This window comes from Carcharodon carcharias, chromosome 6 (assembly GCF_017639515.1).
Source record: "Carcharodon carcharias isolate sCarCar2 chromosome 6, sCarCar2.pri, whole genome shotgun sequence".
NCBI classification, from domain to species: Eukaryota; Metazoa; Chordata; class Chondrichthyes; order Lamniformes; family Lamnidae; genus Carcharodon; species Carcharodon carcharias.
Genome location: NC_054472.1, coordinates 28,545,317 through 28,572,052, shown reverse-complemented (window position 1 = coordinate 28,572,052; position 26,736 = coordinate 28,545,317).

The following is a 26,736-nucleotide window of genomic DNA, read 5'->3' as shown; positions in this document are numbered from 1 at the left end:
ACACCCCACCCAACATCCACCTTTCACTGGAGACACCCACCTGGACTCTTCCCTTTTCCCTCCTGTGCCTCCCTGTCCTTCACTCCTCTCCCTCCTCTCCTCTCCTGTACAAAAGGGGGAGGTTATTACTACCTCCCTCCCTAGGGAGGAACATTGTATATTTAATAAAAAAAAAAATATATATATTAAAAAATATATATAATTTAAAAAAAAAAAATGGCCAATCCTTCCCAGGGTGGGCGTGGCTCTGGCCTTAAAGCCAGTTCATCATCTCCTGTGGCCGGGCCCTCGAGGGCTAATGTGGAGGCGGCTTTGTCACCGGTGGCAGGGCCTACAAAAAAGACTTATGCGGGGGTGGTTGCTTCTGCAGCTCCTGCTGCTCCCGCTGCCCTGTCGCCATTCCGTCTCCTCACCAGGGCCCTCGGGGTAAAATGCTACGCTCACCCTGAGATGACTATTGAGGCCTGCGTTAAGGCTATGGCTGGGGTTGTCGGCCCCTCAGCCATTGTCGCGGCCTCAAAGATGTATGGGAGGGCCATCTTTTTCTTGAGGTCCGAGCGGGCGGTGCGACTCGCCCTGCAGAAGGGGCTCACTGTGGGCGGGACTTTTCTGGCGGTGGATCCCCTTGAGGCCACCGCCCAGAAGATTGTTATTTCAAATGTCCCGCCCTTTATACCATGTGGGCTCCTCCTCCCCCACCTTAATAAGCTGGGGGAGGTCAGGTCGGGGGTTGCACCAGTCCCGCTCGGCCTCAAAGACTCGGCCCTCCGCCACGTGTACTCCTTCCGGCGCCAAGTTTTCGTCCGCTTGGCCCAGGAGGAGTGCCTGGAGGGGGCCTTCTCAGTTAATTTTGAGGGGACCGCCTATCGGGTCTTCTGGACCGCGGAGGGTGTGCGGTGCCATGCCTGTAAGGAGGTGGGGCACGTAAGAAAGAACTGCCCCGCCTCCAAGGCCACGAGCCCCACCCAAGCGGCCGCGGCTGGCACCGCCCCTCCTCCCCCCGCCACCACTCCATCTCCCTCCCCGCAAGGGGAAGCGACCCCGGCAGCAGCTGCCATCTCGGCTGCCGGTGAGGCGGGGGGAGAGCCCCCGCGCCGTAAGAAGGCGCGGAGGAAGACCCGAAATTTGGAGGCGGCCCCTGAAACGCCCCAAACCCCCCAAACACCTGCAAGCACCGGCTCGGGGGAAAAGACAACATCCGGCCCCGGCGTCGTGTCCGCGTGTGCTCCCGGGCCCGTGGGTGCTAAGGCGCCGAGTGCTGGGCCCGGCGTCGTCCCTGCGCGTGCTCCCGGGGCCGGCGGGGAAGGGACGCGGGACCCCGAGCCGGGGTATCTAACACCCAAAACCCAGAGGGTGGAGTGTCCGGGAGGGCTGGACAAGGAGGAGGGGGCCTCGGAAATGGAGGTCTCCCTAGCCCCCAGCCTGACCCGGAAGAGACGTCACGCTTCGGAGGAGGAGGTGGGTGATGCCCAAACTGAAGAAGTTGGGTGTGTCCCTTCCCCCGATGAAGAGGTGGTGGCGTCTCCACCAAGTAAAATCTCGCCCTGTCCTCTGGGGGAACTCAAAACCCCTGCACCGACTCCCACCACTATTACCCCTGTCAACCTGCTGCAGTCCCCTGAACAGGGCCCCTCGGGGGTCACTGAAGGCACCTCCCTTGAGGTGGTGCCCGACTCAGAGACCCTCGATACCCCCGAGGTACCTTCTGGCTCATCGGGGGACTGTAACTTGCAAAATTTAAAAAAATGTTAACGGGTCATTGGGTGGCGGCGAAAAGGAAGGCCTTCCCGCTCCCTCCCAAACCTTCGCACCGGGCGTCCTAGTTTTAGGTCAGGAGCTTGTCCTGAGCTCCCCGGACGACCCGGTGCCGGGAGGAGAGCGGGCATCAGAACTGCCGCTGCCCTCTGACCCAAAACGTTTAGAGGAGACCAGAGAGGACCCCTCTGGCCTTGATCCTGGGGGTGGGATCGAGGTACAGGTGGGGCCAGCTGGCAGCTCCGAATCAGCCCCCGTACTCAATGCGGGGGAGGGGTCGGAAGCTGGAGGCGACGACCTGGAGGAGGACGGGGTGTCCGTGGTGAGCGCTGGAGATTATGCTGAGTCGCTCTCAAGCGAGGCGGTGGATCCCCTGGTGCCCTCCACTGACTCCCCCCTCATCCCCCCAAGGGAACTCCGGGACTTTTTGGCGAGTCATCGCGGTCGCCGAGACAGGGTTCAGTTGGCCTTGGACCGGTGGCATTCTTTTCCGCTGGTGTTCTGGTCCACTCGCGAGGCTCTCAAGTCTCCTGAGTTGGATAGGAACGCGCGGCGGAGGGTCCAAACGTTTCTCGCTGGGCTCCTGAAGGAGAGGAAGGACTAAAAAGTCCTCTTCTTCTTTTTAATGACTTAAGGTGAAGATTTGAAGTACCTTTGACAATGAAGACGACTATAGCCAGCCTCAACATCCGCGGCAGCAGGGCCGCACAGCGCAGGTTCCAGAACTTCTCGGTCCTCAGGGACGGGAAGTATGCGTTGTGCTTCCTGCAAGAAACCCATACCGTTCCGGGAGACGAAGCCACGTGGCTCCTGGAGTGGCGAGGGGGGGTCTACATGAGTCACCTAGCCTCCAATTCTGGCGGGGTGGCTATCTTGTTGGCCCCGCATTTTCAGCCGGAGATCTTGGGGGTCAAGGAGCCAGTGCCAGGCCGGTTGCTGCACCTGACTGTGCGTCTGGGGGGGGCGGTGCTTCACTTTGTGAATGTGTACGCTCCCCTGGGCACGCAGCAGCAAGCGAGCTTCTTTGAAGAAGTGTCCACTCATCTCGGCTCCATCGACGCTGGCGAGTGCATCGTCCTCGGGGGGGATTTCAATTGCACCCTCGGGGTCCGGGACCGTCACGGTACCCCGCACTGCACGCGAGGTGTGAGTAAGTTGCGGGACCTGGTCAGGTCCTTCGACTTAGTGGACGTCTGGCGAAATCTCCATCCTGACTCCAGCGTGTTCACCTTTGTGTCACCTGGAGTCGGAGCGTCCAGACTCGACCGCCTTTACTTTTCGAAGGCGTACGTGTCCTGCGTTCCGGCTGCTTCTATACAGCAGGTTCCGTGCACGGACCACCGTCTGGTGTGGGCGGAGCTCACTTCGTTCTGCGCTCGGACGGGGTCCGCGTACTGGCATTTTAATAACCTGTTGTTGGAAGACCAGCGGTTCCTGGACTCGTTCCGTCGCTTCTGGGCCGGCTGGAGAAGGAAGCGGGGAGGCTTCCCCTCCTTGAGGCTATGGTGGGACGTGGGCAAGACTCACGTCCGAGTTTTCTGTCAAGAGTACGCGAAGGGGTCGACAAAGAGACGCAAATCCAGGGTCGAGGAGTTGGAGAAGGAGGTGCTGGACCTGGAGGCACGTCTCCGTCAGCCCGACGCGGACCCGGCCCTGCGGTCGGTGTACGATGAGAGGAAGGGCGCGCTGCGGGACCTGCAACTGGTCGGGTCTCGGGGCGCGTTCGTGAGGTCGCGGATCTGTTTCCTTAAGGAGATGGACCGTGGCTCTCCCTTCTTCTACTCACTGGAAAAAAGGCACGGGGTCCGTAAGCAGCTCTTTACGCTGCTGGCCGACGACGGATCACTTGTCTCGGATCCGGAGGGCATCAGGGCCATTGCCCGAGATTACTACACTGCCCTTTTCTCTCCGGATCCGTCCAGTGAGGAAGCTTGCAGAGTTTTGTGGGAGGACCTGCCGCAGGTCGGCCCGGAGTGCGCCGGAAAGCTCGACTCCCCTATAAGTCTGGGGGAGCTGACCGGCGCACTCGACGGTCTTTCTAGGGGCAAAACCCCGGGACTAGACGGGCTGACCGTGGAGTTCTTCAGGGCGTTCTGGGACGTCTTGGGGAGCGACTTCGCGGGGGTCCTGGGGGAGAGCATTGCTACCGGGGAGATGCCCCTTTCGTGGCGCAGGGCCGTGATTGCCCTGCTACCGAAGAAGGGGGATCTCCGCCTTCTTCAAAACTGGCGCCCGGTCTCCCTCCTCAGCACGGACTACAAAATCTTCGCCCGAGCCATGTCTTCTCGGCTCGGCACCGTGCTGGACCACATGATCCACCCTGACCAGTCCTACACCGTCCCGGACCGAACCATTTATGATAACATCCATCTGGTCCGGGACATCATCCACCATTCCCAGAGGGCTGGTCTGTCGAGCGCCTTCCTGTCTCTCGATCAGGAGAAGGCGTTCGACAGGGTGGATCACGAATACTTACTCGGAACTCTGCGAGCTTTCGGGTTCGGGACGCATTTTGTCGCCCGGATCCGACTTCTGTACACTGCCGCGGAGTGTCTAGTGAAGGTTAACGGGTCCCTGACGGCGCCCCTTCGCTTTGGGAGAGGGGTACGTCAGGGCTGCCCCCTGTCTGGCCAGTTGTATTCTATTTGCGTGGAGCCTTTCCTGCGCCTCTTGCGGAGGAGGTTGTCGGGATTGGTTCTGCGCGGGCCGGGCATCGGGGTGGTCCTTTCGGCTTACGCCGATGACGTGCTCCTTATGTTTAGTGACCCGGCTGACCTGCGGAGGATGCGCGAGTGCCAGGAGGTCTACTCTGCCGCTTCTTCTGCCAGGATCAACTGGGGTAAGTGTTCTGGACTCCTGGTCGGTCAGTGGCAGATGGATCCCCTACCCGAGGAGCTCAGGCCTTTCACCTGGAGCAGGACCAGCCTCCTCTACCTGGGGGTCCATCTCTGCCCCGCTGAGGAATCCTGGCCGGCAAACTGGCAGGAACTGGAGACGAAAGTCACCGCTCGCCTGCGGCGCTGGACAGGACTGCTCCGAGTGCTATCTTACCAGGGTCGAGTTCTGGTCATAAACCAGCTGATCGCCGCCATGTTGTGGTATCGGCTGGTCACTTTGACCCCTCCCCCGGACTTTGTCACAAGAATCCAGAGATTGTTAGTCGACTTCTTCTGGGACAAAAGATTGCACTGGGTCGCTGCCGAGGTTCTGAGTCTCCCGCTTAGGGAGGGTGGTCAGGCGCTAGTGTGCCTACGCACACAGGTGGCGACTTTCCGCCTTCAGACCCTGCAGCGATACCTCTACGTTGAGCCTCCTCCTAGATGGTGTGCCCTGATGACGTATTTCTTCCGTCAGGTGCACGGCCTGAATTATGACGTGCAGCTCCTGTTTATAGAACAGCTGGGCCTCGGTGGCTCCTTGCAGGCGTTGCCCGTCTTTTACCAGGACCTGATCAAAGTCTGGAAAGTGGTCGCCTCGCGACGCAGCTCTCCCCCGTCAGGAGTAGCGGCTATCGTCAGAGAGCCGCTGCTCAGGAATCCGCCCCTCCGTCCTTTTCAGTGGTTGGCGGAGAGGAGGGCTGTGGCCGCAGGGGTGACCAGGATCGGGGACGTGCTGGGTGGCGGAGGACTGGGCTGGATGCTCCCGCAGGAGTTGGCGCGACGCGCGTCTGTGAGTGTCCAGGTCGCAGCCGATGCCATCCAAGACCTGAGAACGGTCGTGCTCGGACCCGATGTTATTTTGGGTCTTGAGGTGGCCCAGGTGCGCGGTGGTCTTCCGTCTGAGCGTTCCCCTGTTCGGACGGAATTCCACATTGGCCCCAAGCCCCGAACCCTCCCTCGGGTGCTGGTGCCCCGCAATATGAGCCGCCTCGGGGACATGCCCTCTGTGCCTTTTGGCACAGCAAAGAGGGGCTTTTTGTATGGACTGCTGCTGCACACCTTCCATTTTCTCGCCCTTGTCCGTCGACCGGACACGCCCTGGTGTGCCTTGTTGCCGTCCGGCGGCGGAGGCCCTCGATGGGAGGCCCTCTACGGAGGTGTCCTCCCCCTTTCTATCGGGGACCTGGGTTGGAGGGTGTTGCATGCGGCAGTCCCTTATAATAAGAGGATGCATAGGTTCACGGACTCTCAGGACACATGCCCTTTTTGCGGTCTTGTGGAGTCCGTGGACCATGTATACATAGGGTGTTGTAGGCTGCACTCCCTTTTTAGTTATTTGAAAAACCTTTTATTGATGTTTTGTTTGCACTTCAGCCCCACGCTCCTGATCTATGGGCACCCGGTGCGGAAGGGGGTCGGGAAGGAGGAGGACCTCCTCGTGAACCTGCTCCTGGGCCTGGCCAAGTTGGCCATTAACAGGTCCAGGCAGCGGGCGATCGACGGGGGAGTCCCGCCTGATTGTTTGTCCCTCTTCCGCGGCTACGTTCGCTGCCGGATGTCCCTGGAGAAGGAGCACGCGGTGTCTGCTGGCACTCTCGAGGCCTTCCGTGCTCGGTGGGCACCGCGGGGACTGGGGTGTTTTGTTGACCCCTTTAATCACATTTTGATTTAAAGTTTGTAAGTTTCCTTTAAACTTTGTTCTTGGTTTTACAGCTGACCTGAATTAGGGGCTGTGCCTGATTTATCCCAATTTTGTTGATTTGGTTTTCATTTAAAAGATTATCAAGAGTTCAAATCTCACAATGGCAAACTATGAAACAATGTAACTTCATCTGAAACAGATGGAAACAGGTTTACTCAAAAGAGTATCAAGAGTTCAAATCTAACAATGGCAAACTATGAAACAATGTAACTTCATCTGAAACAGATGGAAACGGGTTTGTACTCGAAAGAGCTACATCTTCTTAACGCTTGGCCTAAATAGCCAAGTGGTTATGGTACTGGGCTTGTAACCCCAAGATCAAGAGTTCAAATCTCACAATGGCAAACTATGGAACAATGTGACTTCATCTGAAACAGATGGAAACAGGTTTGTACTCGAAAGAGTATCAAGAGTTCAGATCTCACAATGGCAAACTATGAAACAATATAACTTCATCTGAAACAGATGGAAACGGGTTTGTACTCGAAAGAGTTACATCTTCTTAACGCTTGGCCTAAATGGCCAAGTGGTTATGGTACTGGGTTTGTAACCCCAAGATCAAGAGTTCAAATCTCACAATGGCAAACTATGAAACAATGTAACTTCATCTGAAACAGATGGAAATGGGTTTGTACTCGAAAGAGTTACATTTAGCTTGGCCTAAATAGCTAAGTGGTTATGGCACTGGGTTTGTAACCCCAAGATCAAGAGTTCAGATCTCACAATGGCAAACTATGAAACAATATAACTTCATCTGAAACAGATGGAAACGGGTTTGTACTCGAAAGAGTTACATCTTCTTAACGCTTGGCCTAAATAGCCAAGTGGTTATGGTACTGGGTTTGTAACCCCAAGATCAAGAGTTCAAATCTCACAATGGCAAACTATAAAATAATGTGACTTCATCTGAATAGGAACAGATGGAAATGTGTTTGTACTCAAAAGAGTTACAGAGCTAGGCAACTTGGCCTAAAATAGCTAAGTGTTTATGGTACTGGGTTTGTAACCCCAAGATCAAGAGTTCACAGGAGCAGACAGGCACAGCTGAGAAATGTTAGTGGCCTCTCTATGATAATCTTTGCTTGGCCTAAATAGCCAAGTGGTTATGGTACTGGGTTTGTAACCCTAAGATCAAGAGTTCAAATCTCACAATGGCAAACTATGAAACAATGTAACTTCATCTGAAACAGATGGAAACAGGTTTACTCAAAAAAAAGAGTATCAAGAGTTCAAATCTCACAATGGCAAACTATGAAACAATGTAACTTCATCTGAAACAGATGGAAACAGGTTTACTCAAAAAGAGTATCAAGAGTTCAAAGCTTGGCCTAAATAGCCAAGTGGTTATGGTACTGGGTTTGTAACCCTAAGATCAAGAGTTCAAATCTCACAATGGTAAAATCATCAAGAGTTCAAATCTCACAATGGCAAACTATGAAACTATGTAACTTCATCTGAATAGGAACAGATGGAAATATGTTTTTTTACATAGGGTGTTGTAGGCTGCACTCCCTTTTTAGTTATTTGAAAAACCTTTTATTGATGTTTTGTTTGCACTTCAGCCCCACGCTCCTGATCTATGGGCACCCGGTGCGGAAGGGGGTCGGGAAGGAGGAGGACCTCCTCGTGAACCTGCTCCTGGGCCTGGCCAAGTTGGCCATTAACAGGTCCAGGCAGCGGGCGATCGACGGGGGAGTCCCACCCGATTGTTTGTCCCTCTTCCGCGGCTACGTTCGCTGCCGGATGTCCCTGGAGAAGGAGCACGCGGTGTCTGCTGGCACTCTCGAGGCCTTCCGTGCTCGGTGGGCACCGCGGGGACTGGGGTGTTTTGTTGACCCCTTTAATCACATTTTGATTTAAAGTTTGTAAGTTTCCTTTAAACTTTGTTCTTGGTTTTACAGCTGACCTGAATTAGGGGCTGTGCCTGATTTATCCCAATTTTGTTGATTTGGTTTTCATTTAAAAGATTATCAAGAGTTCAAATCTCACAATGGCAAACTATGAAACAATGTAACTTCATCTGAAACAGATGGAAACAGGTTTACTCAAAAGAGTATCAAGAGTTCAAATCTCACAATGGCAAACTATGAAACAATGTAACTTCATCTGAAACAGATGGAAACAGGTTTACTCAAAAAAGAGTATCAAGAGTTCACAGGAGCAGACAGGCACAGCTGAGAAATGTTAGTGGCCTCTCTATGATAATCTTTGCTTGGCCTAAATAGCCAAGTGGTTATTGTAATGGGTTTGTAACCCCAAGATCAAGAGTTCAAATCTCACAATGGCAAAACAATGAAATGGAAGAGACATTGAACAAATTTTTTATTTGAAAAACCTTTTATTGATGTTTTGTTTGCACTTCAGCCCCACGCTCCTGATCTATGGGCACCCGGTGCGGAAGGGGGTCGGGAAGGAGGAGGACCTCCTCGTGAACCTGCTCCTGGGCCTGGCCAAGTTGGCCATTAACAGGTCCAGGCAGCGGGCGATCGACGGGGGAGTCCCGCCCAATTGTTTGTCCCTCTTCCGCGGCTACGTTCGCTGCCGGATGTCCCTGGAGAAGGAGCACGCGGTGTCTGCTGGCACTCTCGAGGCCTTCCGTGCTCGGTGGGCACCGCGGGGACTGGGGTGTTTTGTTGACCCCTTTAATCACATTTTGATTTAAAGTTTGTAAGTTTCCTTTAAAACTTTGTTCTTGGTTTTACAGCTGACCTGAATTAGGGGCTGTGCCTGATTTATCCCAATTTTGTTGATTTGGTTTTCATTTAAAAGATTATCAAGAGTTCAAATCTCACAATGGCAAACTATGAAACAATGTAACTTCATCTGAAACAGATGGAAACAGGTTTACTCAAAAGAGTATCAAGAGCAGACAGGCACAGCTGAGAAATGTTAGTGGCCTCTCTATGATAATCTTTGCTTGGCCTAAATAGCCAAGTGGTTATGGTACTGGGTTTGTAACCCCAAGATCAAGAGTTCAAATCTCACAATGGCAAACTATAAAATAATGTGACTTCATCTGAATAGGAACAGATGGAAATGTGTTTGTACTCAAAAGAGTTACAGAGCTAGGCAACTTGGCCTAAGATAGCTAAGTGTTTATGGTACTGGGTTTGTAACCCCAAGATCAAGAGTTCACAGGAGCAGACAGGCACAGCTGAGAAATGTTAGTGGCCTCTCTATGATAATCTTTGCTTGGCCTAAATAGCCAAGTGGTTATGGTACTGGGTTTGTAACCCTAAGATCAAGAGTTCAAATCTCACAATGGCAAACTATGAAATAATGTAGCTTCATCTGAAACAGATGGAAACAGGTTTACTCAAAAGAGTATCAAGAGTTCAAATCTCACAATGGCAAACTCTGAAACAATATAACTTCATCTGAAACAGATGGAAACGGGTTTGTACTCGAAAGAGTTACATTGCTGCTTGCTTGGCCTAAATAGCCAAGTGGTTATGGTACTAGGTTTGCAACCCCAAGATCAAGAGTTCAAATCTCACAATGGCAAACTATGAAACAATGTAACTTCATGTTATATGTCCCTGGAGAAGGAGCACGCGGTGTCTGCTGGCACTCTCGAGGCCTTCCGTGCTCGGTGGGCACCGCGGGGACTGGGGTGTTTTGTTGACCCCTTTAATCACATTTTGATTTAAAGTTTGTAAGTTTCCTTTAAAACTTTGTTCTTGGTTTTACAGCTGACCTGAATTAGGGGCTGTGCCTGATTTATCCCAATTTTGTTGATTTGGTTTTCATTTAAAAGATTATCAAGAGTTCAAATCTCACAATGGCCAACTATGAAACAATGTAACTTCATCTGAATAGGAACAGATGGAAATGTGTTTGTACTCGAAAGAGTTACATCTTCTTAACCTTCCTAACCATGATGCTATGTCTTGGTGCCCCCCTGACATCCACAGTGGAGGTGGAGGCAGCCTGCTATGCCCTGTCTGTGATGACATTGATGGGAATCGCCTGGAGAGCCGAGACCTGCCTGCTGTGTGGCGGTGTCGGCCTCATCAGCCTGTGGATCTGGATCTGTTGGGGTCACAGGGAGAGGGGGCTCATATGGGTCGGTCACTCTCGGACTCACCTGGGTGGATGGCCCTGGGGTGTGCACCTGCTGATCCTCCTCCCTATGGGTGCCCAAGGGCCCCTGGCTGAGTCCTTGAGGAGAAGAGGAAGCTGGAGAGAGATTGAGCTGCCCAGCACCCCTCTCACGTTGACGCTGTTGGGAGACATTTATGGCATCAGCGATGGAGCTCAGTCCATGCAAGACCAATATCCTGGACCAAGGTCTCCATGGTGGCTGCCATTCTACCAGTGTTGACCTCGGTGCATTGGCATGCCAGCGCTATCACCTCAGACTGAAGGCAGACACGCTCCTCCATCGTGCCTTGCAATCTGAGGAGTGCAGCGGACATTCCTTCCTGATGTTGCCAAGTTTGCCTTTGCAACTGAGTTATGACCAACTCCAGAGGCTCATCATCTGACTCGGACTGAACAGATTTCTGGCCTCCAGTAGTCCTTCAAGTGCTGGAAATCTGGGAAGTCCCTGACCCCGCCTGCTGTGGATCAAACAGTGTGATGTGCTCCCCGGATTGTGACCCTGAGGCTTCTCTTGGACTAGGCCCCACCGAAGTGTGTGTCCCTGCGCTGGTGGAGGGTGTGGGTGAGCGCTGTGATGGGTTTTCAATTAAGGTGTTATCAGATTCTTCTTCTGAAGTGTCTTTGGGGCTTTATTCGAAGGCCTAGCTTATGGACCTCATTGGCTGTTTCCCAGATGTGCCTGTGAAATCAAGGAGAGATAATTAGTGCATGGCAGGGGACTGAGGAACAGGGGAGTTCACTCAGAGCATGGTTGTCTGATGGATGTTGCACTGCTGGATCCTCACTTGATTGAGCACCACCGATCTCACCGTCAGCACAGGAACAGTCCAGATCATCTCTGGCCAGCTGGATGACTCTATTTTCAAAGTCTGTGAGGATCTTGATGTCAGACTTTGCTCCATTAGTCTGCGACCTCCCTCTTCTATGGAGTACCAGCCTATCCTGCATGAATACAGATGGAGAGAGTGTAAGCAGGACACCTGCGAGGCCAGATGATAACGCTGCCTGGCATGTGTGGGTATTGAGCGGTGCTAGTGATGGGATGAGGACATGATCTGCAGGGCAGATGAAGGTGTGTGTGAGAGAGTGAACGGTGATGTCCCTTGAACTGGCAGTGAATGATATCCCTGTGGATGTGTGTTGGGTTTATGAGTGTGTGAGTTGAGACTAAAGGGCAGCCCTGGCGCAATGGAGGAAATGATTCATCTGCTTTCGGCACTGGGTGGCTGTCCTCTTTTGCAAGGTTTTGGTGCTGACCATCGCTGCCAACGCCTCCAAAGCTGGATTTGTCACCTTGCTTGCTGGTCTTCACACAGAGCGGAGGTCAAGGACTTCATGGCGGGCCTCCACCATGTCCAGTAGGTGCCTGAGGGAGGCATTTGAGGATAGCATGTTTCCTCCCTTTGCAGCCATGATTTTCCAGTACTTCCGATGCCTGATAGAGTGCTAGCTATGTGCAGGGGCACCCTTTAAATAAGGTGCCCATATTACTGAAGACCTGAGGTGACGACTGAGTGGGCAAATCAGCGGCCACCCCTACCAGCGGCCCGGAGTGTTTCCTGGGAATGCATAATTAATGAGGCGGGTCACACCGGGAATGGGAAGTTACAACGCAAAAAGCCACCATTGCGGCCAGCAGGTAAAACACCCTTTTTCCTGCCTTTTAGCACACTGTGCCAATCTGGGATGATTCCGCCCCTTGTGTTAAAATGGAACACTAACAACTTACATGGCAGATTTGGCAAAGTTGAAGGAAAAAGTTAATGCCAAAACCATCTTATTTTCAAGGATAGGGGTTTGATCACAGAACATCAGCAAATCACAGAGTTCCCAACATATCAGCCATTGTTACATTTCTACTAATGTCATGGTGTAATGTTTGATAATACAGTTTACTGGGAAACATAAGTATTCTCACACGTTCCTTGAGGTTTAACTGGGTTTCTGTACAATTTGCTTAAATGTTGATGATGCATTGGAATTCTGTGCCTGAACCCGATGAATATTTATCATGTCCAGCCTTTGAATACTGAATATGCTTTGCTGCTTCATCATCTTTTAAAAAGGCTTCTTTATTACTGACAGGAATGAAATGCACTGCTTTGCCCAAAACAGCAGGGTAAATTTTGGCCTCGATATTCATGAGGATGCAGGGAAAGAGCAGGGAGAGCTCTGGAAACACTAGGGAAGTGGAGCTCCTGATGAATTCAACAAAAGGATCACATTATTGTTTTTTAATTCTGTTCCCAACCAGGCAGGCAACGAAATTGACAGGTTGACTGGCTGGTAGGCCTGAAAGCTAGCAGTTAAAGGTCACAGCTGTGTTCCTTTGGGGACAGTCCCCAGCAATCAGGAAAGATCAGGCAGACGTACTTGGAGGTGGCAGTAAGGAGGCAGGTAAAGACAGAAGCATAGGGTGGAATTTTGCATGCCCGCTAGCATCGGGCATGTTCAGCCCCATGAGCAGACAATATGGCGAAAAGCCAGAACTCAGTTTCACGATGTCGTGACACCAGTTTACGATCGCCCGCTCAGCCCATCAATCCCGCCATCGGACATCGGGAACCTCATTGTAATACACCTGCATATCATTATAAGGCCAGCCTGCCAGAATCATCCCACCCGCTGGATCACCCACCCACGCTGACATGTTTCATAACAGCATATAAAAGGCATGCGCTTGGCGGGCTGCACTTTGAGGGGAACTCAGAGGTGAGTACACAGTAACGTTGTGCAGCGCTCGCCTGGGTTACCTGTTGGACTTCAAGGTTGGTGTGGCCGGTTGGGGGGGTGGGGGGGTGGGTGGGTAGGGGGGTGTGGGGGGTGTGGAGGGGGGTGCTGACCTGCAGTTGAAAGTAGTGCACAAGCACATGCAGAATAGGGGGGGGGGAAGCGGCCACACATTAGGGAAACCTTGTGTAAAGAGACCATTCCTCTGTAGCTGAGACTGTTCAGGCATAGCCACATTGATATGCTTGGAGTCGGGCCTCTAGCATACCTGCCCACTCAAGCAATGCAGAGGCATCAGAGTGCCACCAAATGCTCCAGAGTTTTTCACCCCTCGGGCACAGACTGCAAACTAATGACCGTTTTAGTGAATTGCAGAACAATTGAACGACTGGGCACATTGTACAATCTCCTTGCTAAAACTGGCCATGGAGCAGTCACTGGTGGAGGCGCACACAGCCTCTTGCAATTTTGTCATCCCGGTTTGGACCAGTCTCCCCCATGGTTCAAGCTAACAGTGTAGCCTTGCAGTGTAGGTTAGGAGAATACCTGTGCCTGAGCTGAGAGCACAGCATGCAGTCCAGAGGGCGAAGCTGCTGCCAATCAGTCAGGTGGAATGGGGCGGAGGTGGGTGGAGTTTCAGGCAGCCATGCTGCGCACTAATCTCTGGCCATCCAAGTGGTGGCCAGCAGTCTCTGGGATGTGTTAAAGAGCCTTTAGACTTAATCAATAGAGGTTCTTAGTATACACAAGCTAACTCTCTCTTTCATCCTTCAGGAGGAGTACATCAGGAGCATGGTGCCTGTTGACCAAGTTATATGTCACGTGGTGTATAGAGAGCGGTGACAATGGAGGCGAGAGCAATGGAGGCACCTGGCTGTGCAGAGGGAGGATCAACAACCTCAAGAAGAAGGGGCGGCTAGGGCCCCCAAACACACCGCTCAAGAGCCACAGTGAGCCATCATTGGTCAGCGCCTAGCTAGACCCAGGGTCAATAGACATCGCCTTTCAATCCTGCTGATGACCGATAACCAGTGTCACCGAAGACTTCGCAGATCTAGGGTACTGGTTGGCCACATCTGCCAGCTACTGCTGGATTTGGTGCCACAGGGACATGGAGGGCATCCACTGCTGGTGGCCATGAAAATAACCACCGCACTCAATTTCTACAGGTGACCTCTGTGGGCTATCACAAGCCTCCACCCATAAATATAGCCATGAGGTTACAGGTGCCATCCTCGCGAGGGCATACAACTTTGTGAATGTTGCTTGGAACCAAGAGAGCCAGGATACAAAAGCAATTGGATTTGCCCAAATTTTGAGTTTCCCACAGGTGCAGGGCGCCATCGACTATACTCAGGTGGCACTCATATCTCAACAAGTGGTCAACTATGTCAACCACAAGGAATTCCATTCATTGAATGTGAAGCTGGTGTGCAACCACCACAAACACATCCTGCAGGTCTGTGCGTGGTTTCCAGGGAGTGTGCACAACTCATACATCCTCAGTCAGTCACGGATTGCTAGCATCTCCAAGGACCAGAGAGACTGCAGGCTTGGCTCCTCAGGGGCATGGGCTACCCGTAGAGGATGGTGTCACCTGCTGTGCCCTGTACAACCTGGTGCTGCAATGGGGAGAGGATTTGGATGAGGAGGAGATGCAGGAGCTGGAGGTCTCCTCCAATGAGGAAGTCAACAGTGATGACAGTGAGGAGGTCCTCAAAGGCGTCGAAAAAGCCTTGACGCAAAAGTATTGACCAGACGAAGCAGCTGCGCTCTGGAGGCCCTCATAGCTGCTAGTTTTGTGGAGGATAATGAAGACATGCAGTGAGAAGACACCGTAGATTTTCACATTGCATCTATTAACATTTGAATCCAGTCTGGCTAATGGCAGCACAAATACACTCTGTGATAATGCTCCTGTCATGGAGGTGCAGTGGAGGCCCTAATAGTCCCTGGATTGCAGGAAGATGATGATGACATGCAGTGAGGACACACTGTAGATCTTCACATAGTCCCTGAGAATTTCTGACCCCTGTCTGTCTGAGGGTAGCTCGCTTGCACTTTGATCAGGGTCATATCATAGAGATACAACCATGAAACTTTAAAAGCATCTGCTCCTTTATCCACCTTCAGCACCTGACCCCTTCAGGAGCACAGCATCACTGGTTACAGATACTGAAGAGATGTGGGCCAATCCCACCTTAAAGGTGCTGAGAGCACACAGAGAGAATGACAGAACTCTGTGATGCCTGCCCACAACATGCTGGCAGCAATGACCAGCACCGTCGAGGTGCAGGCACCACTAATGTGTCCAGAAAGTGTGAAGCCAGAGCACCACTTTGGTCTGAAGGCTGCACAAAGCACCAGGAAGAGGCCCTGGACTGAGACACCTGCCTTTATCTTGTGCAGAAAGGTTTCACATCTGAGTGACAAGAACACTGCTCATCAGAACAAGGAGTCATAGGCAGGGAGACATTCTTGGGAGTTTATTTACAATCGTGAACATTGTGCACAAGTGATTAACACCAATGCCCAGGCTGTGCAACTACATCTTCTTAATTTTCCTAACCGTTATGTCTTGATGTTCCCGGGACATCCACAATGGAGGTGGAGACAGCGTGCTGACTGTAACACCCTGTCACTGATGACCTTGGCAGGTGTCCTGTGGAGCACCAAAACTTGGAGGGTCTCGGTCTGCTTCCAGGGTCCTGCTATGTGGCACACAACTCAGCCTTTGGAGCTGGAGCTGCTGAGGTCACTGAAAGAAGGAGTTCAGATGGGCCAGACATTCCCGGAGTCACCTGGATAAATGGCCCCGGGTGGGGTACATCTACTGAACCTCCTTCCTATGGGTGCCTGAGGGTCCCTAGCTGATTCCTTGTGGAGAAGGGGTAGCTGGACTGAGATCGGGCTGCCACATACCCCTCTCACGTACACACTGTTGGAAGCCAGCTAGGTTGTCAGCGATGAAGTTGAGCCCATGTAGCAGTGCAGGAGTGATGTCCTGGACCAAAGTCTCCATTGCGTCTGCCATCCTACCAGCGTTGACCTCGGTGTGTAGGCATCCCAGTGCTAACACCTCAGACTGAAGGCACGCGGACTCCTCCATCGTGCCTTGCAATCTGAGGAGTGCAGCGGACTTCCCTTCCCGGTATTCCCGAGCTTGCCTTTGCAGCTCCGGCAATTATGACATGACTGAGTCCAGAAGCTCGTCGTCTGACACAGGCTCAGCATTTTTCTGACATCCAGCAGTCCACCAAATGCCGGACACTTGAGAAGTCCCTGCCGCCCGCCGCCTGCTGTGGATCAGACAGTGAGATATGCTCCCCAGATTGCGATCCCATGGCTACTCTAAAGCTAGGCCCCACCGAGGTGTGTGTCTCTGCGCTGGTGGAGGGTGTGGGTGAGCGCTGTGACAGGACTTCAGGGAGGGTTTCAGCGGATTCCTCCTCTGAGCTCCCCTCGGGGCTTGATTGGAGGCCGTAGGTCATGGACTTTGCTGACTGTTTCCCAGATGCTCCTGTGAAAGCAAGGAGAGATAATTAGTGCATGGAAATAGCCTATGAAACAGGACACATCACTCACAACAAGGTTGTCTGATGTATGTTGCACTGCTGGATCCTCATTTAATAGTGCTTCGCCAACCTCACCGTCAGCACACTCGCCAACTGGATGGATCTGTTATCAAAATCCTTGAGGACCTTGATATCAGGTATTCCTCCACTGGTCTGCAGCCTCTCCCTCTTGTTGTGTGCCAGCTTGTCCTGCATGAATAAGGATGGAGACAGTGTAAGCAGGATGCCTGCCTGGCCAGATGATACATATGCCTGGCATGTGTGGGTGGTGAGTGGTGCCATGGACGGGATGAGGCCAATGAAGATGTGTGTGAGAGAATGAATGGTGATGTCCCTTGAACTGGGTGAGTGAGGGCCATGTGGATGTGTGATGGGGGGGCTTGTCAGTGTGTGAGTTGAGAGTGATGAGAAGAGTGACTTACCCTGGCGGAACAAAGGAGATCATTCATCCTCTCGGCACTGGGTGGCGATCCTCGTTTGCAGGGTGTTGGCGTTTACCACCACTACCACCATCTCCCAAGCCGAATTGATAATGTTTCTGCCCATCGTGTGGCCAGAGCCAGGGTAGAGGACATCAGGATGGGCCTCCACTGCATCTAAATGGTGCTTGAGGGATGAGTCATTGAACCAGAGGCTGCAGTCTTCTTGCCTTTTTGGACCATGTCTTCCGTGCTGCAGTCCTGGGCTGGAAGCACTGAGAGGTGTGTGCGTGGCTGCACTTTAAATATGGTGCCCAACTTGATGAAGCAGCGAGGTGATGGTGTGGTGGGCAAATGAACACCCACCCACCATGGAAACGGCATATTTCTCAGGAATGCATAATTATTGCAGCGGGTTTGGGATGACACGGCGTGAGAAGCCGTCATTAAGGCCGGCAGGTAAAACATCATTTACCTGCAAGCTATCGTACTTAGTGCAAATCTGGGACCATTCCATCCATTGTGGAGGGTTTGGAGAATGGCAGCAGGGAGGGAGCGAGGATGTTGTGGGGGTATCAGCAGATCACGGGAGGGAGCTAAATATTGTTGCTAGGTCATGACTAACAACCTATTTCAATTTTTGTGCAAGTAACTAAAGACGTAGCATGTGAATGTCTATCAATGTAGCTTAAATGGCCTTCCAGAGTGCAATAAGACCCCACTTAGAAACTATTTGCCATAATTCAAACTCATGGAATTGAAGACAAGTTATTGACGAGGTTAAGAGATTGGTTCGGCAGTGGATGACAGCATAGGGTAAACGGTATGGAAAGAGGTGACTAGTAGTGTCCTTCAACTTTCAATTTAAATTGACTCCAAACTATGCAGTGGAAGCCTGATTTAAATATTGTTTAAATATTATAATGAACTGTCTCACCTCTCATGAGCGAGAGACAGACACACCAAACAATACACTGGAATGAAAATAGCGGCAGTCATGTATACCACTGGTTGGGGGTCACATTGTATGCATTTTCATCTTCAACCACCTCCTGACCATCTCATTCCTGGCATGGGAAGTGTTTAAAGTGACCCCTTTGTCTTTATGCAGTAATATGAAATGGAAGATAACAAATCCCAATTGACTTCAGTGGAAATAGAAATTGAAAGAAATGTAAAACGAGCTGCCAACTCCCTATTATCCATTTTATGGCGTCAAACAATGGTAATATCCATTCTAATGAGTTTACCCATGAGTAGATGTGTTTTATAAACTAAGACAGCTGCAGGTTCCACCCTAAGTCTGTTTGTAATGCACTGATCTCAGTCAGTTCAGTAATAGAATTGGCATCAGCACACTGGGTTGGGTGTGGAGCAGTTTTAAATTGGCTGTGCTGCTGTGACAGCGCGTGTGTGGCCATTGAATGAATCTGGATCTGGTTATCTGCTGATGTCCCTGTGTTGAACACCCTGTTGAGTTTCGAGGCTCACACGTTAGTGATAGTCATTTGGGACGGGTGTCAGAGGTAGATCTCTGCCCAATGGAACATAGTACTTGCTATCAGGAGAGAAGCAGAAGCAATTAAACTGGCATGAGTTCAAAACCTGAATCTTCATAAATTTTTAAGATCGATTGCTATTAAGTAGAACAAGAGACGAGCACAGAATTAAAGCAAATTTATTCATAATTCAAACAAAATGGAAAAAGAAAAATGTCCTAATATTGTACTATTTTCAGTGTGGAAATTCTTGTGTAGCTGCCAAAGATTTAGGAAGGATTGAACCGATATATAATTACCATACTGCTAAGCGCTATTCTCTTTTTCATAATTGAAAGGGAATTCTTATATGCCAAGTTAAAACTGAAGTGCTTTAATTTTCCTAATTCATTTTATTCTGATCTGTCATGATTTCTGATTGTCATAAAAGAGGTTAATAAATTATACCATTTTGGTTTTACTTTTGTGATAGTTCATGAAGTAAGTGATACCCAGCCCAACAATATTGAGGGAACAATACACTTAGGTGGTACCTCAAACTATGTCATCAAATTTTAAATGGTTTATAACTGTCATTCAACCAAAATTTGATTCTAGCTTTGAAAGATAGAGCTGGACATTACTTTTGGCAATATCAGTCTGAGTTCTGAGTACCTCAATATGATATTATCACTTTTCTTCTCTCCTAGTTTAATGCTATTTAAGATAAATTGGTTAACAGCTCTATTAAAAAAAAACATCGACAGCATTGTCATGTAAATTTCTAAAATGTTTGGGAGTGTCAAGAAGATATAATAATGTTATTGGAAATTATTGGAAAAGGTGGTATCTGTGTCTATGTGTATGTGTGTGTGTGTGTGTGTGTGTGTGCGTGTGTGTGTGTGTGTGTATATGTGCGTGTGTGTGACTTACTTGGATTAAAGACAGCTGGTCTGGAGGCTTTGATGTAACTAAAGATATGCTAGGATTAAAAGGTTAAGTAGGTAAACATGGGGGAAGTTAAGAATGTAAGGTGTAAAAGGACACTTGCATTTTTAAATAAACCAGGCTGGATTGTTTTCAAAACGAGGGGTAAAATGTGTCACCTAGACGGATAAAGTTCAGAAACAGTGTGTTTATGTTTCCCAAAGATTACTGGTAAAATTGGTACCATGATAATTTTTTATGATCAGGGAGGTAAAGTCCAAAGACACCGTGAATCAATGGGAATTTGCATTCAAAGGGGAAAATATGTATAAAGCAGAGAAGGCTGTGTGGAAAGGTAGGAATTTTAAGATCTAATAAGTGTGAAAATCTTTCAGCATCTAAGCTCCAAGCTGCTGTCTACAAAGAACTGAGGTTAAGGAAACTGACTTTGAATTTGATTGTTCAGGGTTTCATGTTTCTTTGATTGGATCTTTTAAAATCTATGTGTCTTACTGTCGTCTTAATGGAGGTATAACTGGGAGTCATATTAATTAGGGGATTTAGAAGTTATTATTGTAGTAATTTGTAGACATATGTATGTGCTTAAACCATTTCCCTTATTAATAAATGTTTAATCTAGTTTTGTAAAAACCTATAAGGCTTGGTGGTCTTATTACTACTGAATTCAAAGACTGCATCTCGAAACATACAGATTAGAAAGGTAGTTGTGGTGGTTGTCTTAAGTTTTCCTCTGGGATTTGAGAACTCAGCATTTGCTATTGGCTGTGCCATAACAGAGAGCAATAGTTTCTGGCATATATCTCTCTGGCATTGAAATGTATATGGAGTGCTGAATGTATTATTATAGTTTCATTTGGATGGGTGGAGTTTAATTCACTTCCAAGAATTAACCCCAACTTATCCACATGAGCTAACCTTTTTAATTTGACTTGAATTTTAGTTGTCACTACCAATTATTAACAGTGCACTCTCTTTCCTCCATTTCGGATGGTAGTTGCAAATGGGGCATGAACACGTTAGCACAAGATTGGCAAGAATTTAGCTCTGGTTGAGTACCAAGAGAATAATAGGTGGCAAATTGCTGAAACATTGGGAGCGGTTTTCCAGCCCAACCTACCGCTGGGATTGTCCGGTCCTGCCAGGAGTCAATGGACTTTTGGCTGGCCCGCCACATCCCCCACAGCAGGTCCCACTATGATGGTGCCAGAAAATCCCAGCCATAACCTTAAGATTCAGATAACATCCTGATGGTACAACAGCAAAACTCTTTTGATAGATAAGGGAGTCAAGAGTTATGGGGGACAGACAGCAAGGTGGAGTTGAGACCACAACCAGCTCAGCCATGATCTTAATTGAATGGTGGAGCAGGCTCGAAGGGCAGAATGGCCTACTCCTGCTCCTAAGTCTTATGTTCCTATGTTCCAATGTTTTATCAATATTATCATATACCCAAAGACTCTGATACTAGCTTGTGCTCCTTCCTAGGAACAGGAGCTGTTATTTCATATCAGTGTATTAAATACATTAATCTCTTCCCTGTGCCCTCACACCTTGCTAGCCTGCCCAAATCCCAAGGATGAATTTAACATATCACAGCAAGATTTTTGCTTCAATCTATATGGGACAAAAATATTTTTTAATAACTTTTATTGCCATATATCTGCATTGTAACATACCTAGGAGGAGTTAAGGAGTATGTTAAGTGTCACTGCTGAATGGTACCATCACTAGCTGTTTAGCACCTAGGCACCCATTTATACAAGTGTAGTTTTGAGCAGTGTTGAGCCAGCAGAAAGACAAAACAAGACGTGAAATTTCCTTTACATGATTCTCACATCATTTGGACATTATACTGAAACTCCTGCCTGCTTCAGGTGCGATCTTTCTCTAACAAACCCTCTTCCTCTGGAGACGCTTGTCACATATAAAAGAGTGTAAACCACATTCTACACACCTTTGCAACTTTTCTATGGCAAGAATTGGTGAGAAAGCCAAAAATTGGTTTCACGCCGGTGTGAAAGCACAGTGGGATCATCCACTGGTGTCCGCCATGGCGGAACTCCAATCTCACTGGAGGCCAGTGTGAACCCACTTTGCATGCCGCTAATGGGATGCAAAGTAAGGTCTGACCAGAACAGTTCTCCACCCCACTCTCACCAGATTTGCCGTTACGCTGGCAGGAGAACGTGCTGGTCCAGAACACACCTGGACAAGTGTGATGCGCAGATGCCGAGACAGGGCCTTGCTCAAATTGTGGCCATCCAAGGAGCAGAAGATGCTGGAGTCCTAAAGCTACTGGACCCTGGAGGAACATGTGCATTGCACGCTGGGTGGATTCTGATGGGCATGGCTCATTCGCGAAGCAGCACACGGAAGGTGGGAGGTCCCTGTCAATGTTTCACTTTGGAACATCATGGTCTTGGCCATGGGCTGCTCTGGATGACCAGTTTTGGTGGGAGATGAAGGCATAACTGAGGCGGAGGAGTTGGTGAGAGAGGAAGGTCTAGATTTGACTGGGAGAGGAAATGTACCGGGCTAGGGTGTTCAGGGGGGTGAGTTTGGGAGGAGGAGGGAACAATGGTGTTGGGCGAGGTGAGATTGGGAGGGGATGGGGGTGGGGTGAAGGTGACAGGGGGTTTAGGTTGGGTGAGCGGAGGAGGGAGTACAGGGGAGGAGTGTGTAATGAGGGAGAATGGAGCAAGTGGGGAGGTAGGTGTAATGGGGGAAGAAGGTATTAGGGAAGGAGTTCAGAAAAGTTCATAGGAGGTAAGGTACCCAGGAGGAGGAAGGAGTAAGGTTGGAGGAGGGAGTAAGGGAAAGGGATGTCCATGTGAATGTGCAAAGGAGAGGTCTGTGGAGTCAATGACTGCATCCTGGGGAGTGAACTGAGGGTGGTTGTGGTAGGGGGGAATGGTGAGAGTAAGAGAGGGCAGGGTGAGCTGGAATGCTGGGAGGGTGAGAGTGTGGCAGCAGCAGTACAAGGGATGGTGAGGTTGATTGGTGGGGAATCTGTTGGAAACACGGACCCTGTGGTTGGGAAGGAGGAGGCTGGGGAGGCCAATGTGGATGGGGCTGGTGTTCTCAGGAAGGTAGGGAATGTGCACATTCACCTGGACATCCGGGAAAGAAAAGGGCTCAGGTTAGCAGGTGACGGTGGGGAGGTGTAAGGTGATGCCGGGTGGTGGGGGCGACAGTGGTTGGGGAAAGGGTATGTGTGACTGGGGAAGGGGAAAGGACAAGGGAGCTTATGAAAAACTTGAAGATGACCATGTTTTTCAAACTGAAAGTTAACAGAGCCTCATGTTGGACGGGCACAGGTGCTGCATGGGAGTGCGAACAGTGGGTGGGTGGAGATGCAGGTCAGCTCATATGGACAATTGAAAGAGACCCCAGCAGGCAGCAATGAAAATGCTCAGGACAGTGAGATGAGTGTGATGGAAAAAGCCTTTGCATGTGTAGGAGAGTGCTTGCACAAGGCTCTATCACATACACTTCTCCTTCCAGAATCACTCATGGTCCAGCTGAACTGCTAGTGGTTGGGGGGGTGGGGGGTGGGGATGCAGGGGGAGGACTGACAAAACCTGCAAATGAAGCTGAAAGAAACATTACATATTATTCAGTGAAGGTGAATATATTTTCAGATTATAAAGTGACAAAATGTGTTCACCCATGCAACCATTTGTGATCAGAATTTCTTAATTTTTCTAGGCCTACCACTTCTCCTTGGTGCTGCCCTGACATCAGCAGCAGAGGTGGAGACAACCTGTGCAATGGTTGGTCCTGTTGTCGCTGATGATTTTGGCATGTCTCCTATAGAAAGCCAAGTCCTTGAGGGCCCCAGCTTGCTTTGGCTGTCCTCCTGTGAACCTGTGTCACACTGCAGCAACAGATGACAAGGTTGAGGATCTCACAGGTAGAGGGGACTTCGAGGACAAGAACAACCTCTGAGATCTCTGAATGGATGCCCAGGATGTCCAGCTGCCTCTCCTCCTCCTCCTGGTGCCCGAGGGCCCTGGCCTGACTATTTGAGGGAAGATGTACCTGGACGAACGTCAAAGTACCCCATTTCCCTCTCACGTTGCCATGACAGGAATTCATCCATAGCTTCTGCGAAGGAGTGCAGGTCTGCATGCATTTCAGCGTTCTGCTGGAACAAAGTTGACATGGGATTTATCATCCTTCCCACAGAGGCCTCAGTATGTGTACATCTGGACACCACTTCGTCTGGGTTGCTGCCACTCTTCCAACAGCCCTGTATGATTTTGTTTTTCTAAAGTCGCTAGGTAGCCATCCTAGCCAGAGGGCTTTTAAGAGTCAACCGCATTGCTGTGGGATCTGAAGTCACGTGTAGGCCTGACAAGGTAAGAGCAGCAGATTTCCTTCCCTAAAGGGCATTAGTGAACCAGATGGTTTGGTTTCATGGTCAACGTTATTAGATTTTTAAATTCCAGATATTATTGGATTCAAATGGCAGGATGCGAACCTGGGTCCCCTGAGTATTACCCTGGGTCTCTGGATTACTAGTCCACCGACAATCTCTGAAGGCGGAGGGGCATGTTGGTGGGGTGGTGAAAAAGGCATATGGGACACTTGTCTTTATCAATTGAGGCATAGATTGCAAAAGTAGGGAGGTTATGTTGGAGTTGTATAGAACCTTGGTGAGGCCACAGCTGGAGTACTGTGTGCAGATCTGGTTGCCACATTATAGGAAGGATGTGATTGCACTGGAGTGGGTGCAGAGGAGATTCACCAGGATGTTGCCTGGGATGAAATATTTAAGTTATAAACAGAGGTTGTATAGACTTGGGTTGCTTTTGTTGGGGCAGAGAAGACTGAGGGGCAACCTGATCGAAGTGTACAAGATTATGAGGGGCATGGACAGGGTGGATAGGGAGCAGCTGTTCCCCTTAGTTGAAGGGTCAGTCACAAGGGGGCATAAGTTCAAGGTGAGGGGCAGGAAGTTTAGGGGGGATGTGATGAAAACTTTTTTACCCAGAGGGCAGTGACGGTCTGGAATGCGCAGCCTGGGAGGGTGGTGGAGGCGGGTTGCCTCACATCCTTTAAAAAGTACCTGGATGAGCTCTTGGCACATCATAACATTCAAGGCTATGGGCCAAGTGCTGATAAATGGGATTAGGTAGGCAGGTCAGGTGTTTGTCACATGTCGTTGCAGACTCGATGGGCCAAAGGCCTCTTCTGCACTGTGGTTCTGTGAATACCACTACGCTATCGCCTCCCCACCTTCTGCTGCCTCTCCACGATGAGGTGAAAGGCTGAATCCAGAGGCTCATCATCTGACTTGAACCTCATAGATGCCTCTTCCTCAGCAGTCCTCCGAGTACTGGGGAGCTCAGCTGAACCTGCCTCATCCTGCTGTGGACACATGACCATGTGGTGACCACCAGGTTGTGAATCCAAGCCTACTCTAAATCTAAGTCCCACTGAGGTGTGTGTCTTCGCATTGGTGGAGGGTGTGGGTAAGCGCTGTGACTGCTCTTCGTGGTTGCTTATTTCTAGCTGTTCAAAGAAAGAGGTATCATCTTGGCTAGGGTTGAGGACATGGATGGAGCTGAGTGACTGGCTGGCTGAAGGTGTTGGTCACTTTGCAGACCTCCTGTGAATCATGGCAGCAGAGTCAAAAGCAGGAGAGACAGCACTCACAGTGGCTTTAGAGAAAGAGATGATATGGTGCAGGATCCTCATATGAGTGTTCGCCATCAACCTCACCATTGCCGCAGGCAGGGTCCATGTGCTCACCAATCAGCATGATGGCATGCTCCTCATAATGAGTGAGGGGCCTCATGTGGCCGCTCCACCCACGGTCTGGGGCTTCTCCCTGTTGTTGTGAGCCAGCTTCTCCTGCATGAAAACAGATGGAGAGAGTGTGAGCAGGACACAAGGCACTGCGTGGAATGTTTATGTGGCTACCGGAGCCATGAATCGGATAGGGGCACGAGCTCCAGAGGATATGAGCCTGAAGAAGGTGTGAAGATCTGGATGAGAATTAGTGGTGTTGCCCCTTAAGGTGTGAGATGGGTTTATGAGTTTGTGAGTTGAGAATGATGAGGTGGTTGACTTACCCTCATGGAATAGATGAAAGCATTCATCCTCTTCCTGCACTGGAAAGCTGTTGTAGGGTAACCGAGTTGCACTATTAATAATAGATTTGATCAACAGACTCTTCGTGGGTGGAAACTTTTAAGTTTATTTACAATATATTCAGTTGACACAGCAGTTGGTAAGTGCTGTTACTTAAAATCCCAGAAGGAAACTTTAAACAACTGTCATAACCTATATTTTCAAATGGCATATTTGAGATGCAGCTCTAAATTCAGGTATAAGACCACCAGTTCTCGAGAGATTTTTATATCAAACTACATGAGACATTTATTAATTTACACAAGTTAAACATTTACACATGGCTACAATTTACTACTATCATAGCTTTTTAACAAATTCCCAAACTAATCTCCACTAAGGCAACAACAACCCATAGATTTTAATAAGACACCAGGCAAAGCATTCTCACCTTACAAATTCAAAACGAGGTTCCTTTCTCTTTGGTTCCTTTGCAGACAGTTGTAGGTTTACAGCTGCTTTGATGTTACATGCCTCTGCTCTGCACACACAAACTCCTCTCAGGTTATACCCAGCACTTCTCTTTGAATGTAAATTCTCATTGTATCTCTGGCCTTTTGAACTCCACCTCTTCTAACAATAAAATCCCTTTCATAGTATCAATTTTATTAGCAATATAAACATTGATTGGTGTCTCCTAGCTAAGTGCAAGATTTCACTCTCCTTCTTGAATGCTCTATTCAACAAAATGCAAATACACTCCACCTTACTGTTTACATCTGAAATCTATGATACATCAAAGCACCCAGACTAGCTGGCTTTAATCCTATTAACACACATACAGACACACCCACAGACTAAACCTTTATTTAAAAAATAATAATTTCCAATAACATTATATACATTAATAGCTTCATGACAAGCAACTACACATGTGCTTTCAACTCCAACTCTATCTCTACACTGACTGCTGAGATTGCCCACGCTACTCTCCTATTTGTTACTACAGATCATGTGATCTTCCTTAACAATAATATAATTCTTAAAAGTATATTACACACTAAATAA